The sequence below is a fragment of the Triticum aestivum genome, chromosome 7A (genome assembly GCF_018294505.1).
Source record: "Triticum aestivum cultivar Chinese Spring chromosome 7A, IWGSC CS RefSeq v2.1, whole genome shotgun sequence".
NCBI classification, from domain to species: domain Eukaryota; kingdom Viridiplantae; phylum Streptophyta; class Magnoliopsida; order Poales; family Poaceae; genus Triticum; species Triticum aestivum.
The window spans coordinates 725,467,572-725,468,596 of record NC_057812.1 but is presented as its reverse complement, the minus strand read 5'-3'; the positions used below and the strand labels follow the sequence as shown (position 1 = coordinate 725,468,596).

Here is a 1,025-nt window from a genome sequence, read left to right as displayed (position 1 = left end):
GCCCCCCATGATCTGTATTGCTCTTCATGCCCCTTAAAGCGGGAGTTAGTTCTTTGCTCTGTTGATTGCCCACGTCCTGGATCAGGCGGCTCACTCCTCTCATCAACAGAGAGATTGAATGTAGGAAGAATGGCTCTTACATTTTCCAATTGAACTCTCAAAGCCACGATCTGAGTCTTTAACCTTTCGACTATACTGGCGGTGTCTCTGATGCGGCTTTTGATTCTGGCCAAGGAAGTGGGAACTGGTTGGGTAGGATTGTAGAGGGGGCATTCGGGATTGGATTTCGTAGGGAACCTATTTTCAGGGATTGCCCAATGGCGATTTTCCGGGGAGACGAGGAAATTGCCTCTGGTAGGTTTCAGGAGAGGAAAAGTCGCCATAGTGATGGAAGGTCTCAAGATTTGGATCAACTTAACTAGCTCATCTCATACATACAGTCATATACGATAACAATGGAACAAGTAGAGAGTAGCGCCCAGGAGGAGCTCAGCCTCGAGCTCACTCTGGGCTTTGCTGTGTGCGTGACGACGGCCCCGCCCCTCCCCCGCTTCTTCCCAAGTTCCCATGCGTCTACTGCGACCAAAAGTTCCGCACCGCGCAAGCGCACGGTGGCCACCAAAACGCGCACAAGCAAGAGCGCGCCGTCGCCAAGCGCCTCTGGGAGACCGCTGCTGCCACGACGCACTCTTGGAAGGCGGGGAGGGCTGCCACCACTCCTCAGATCTCCGGGGAGCCTGCAGCAGGCTCTGTGGCGCACATGCGCGGCAGGAGCTCGTCGGAGCGCGACCACGAGCTCGACTTGGCTCTCCGGCTGTAACCGGTCGGCTGATCGATCAAACTCTGCCAGTATCCTTGGTCCGCACCCTTTATTTCCGGTGCTAGCCGCTAGGTACGTTATAGTTAGCTATATAACCATTTGTTTCAAAGTTCCTGCTGTGTATGCGTTGGATTCATATCATCGCTCTTATAGTTAACTGGATATTTGTTTTTAAGGTCAAGGCCATCCTTGTCCTTGGATTTGA

General features: G+C 53.0%; 1 pseudogene; it reads left to right on the top strand.

Annotated features, from left to right (window-relative positions):
- Positions 1-455: 455 nt before the first annotated feature.
- On the top strand, positions 456-820 carry LOC123147096 (zinc finger protein 4-like; annotated as a pseudogene).
- Positions 821-1,025: the final 205 nt, after the last annotated feature.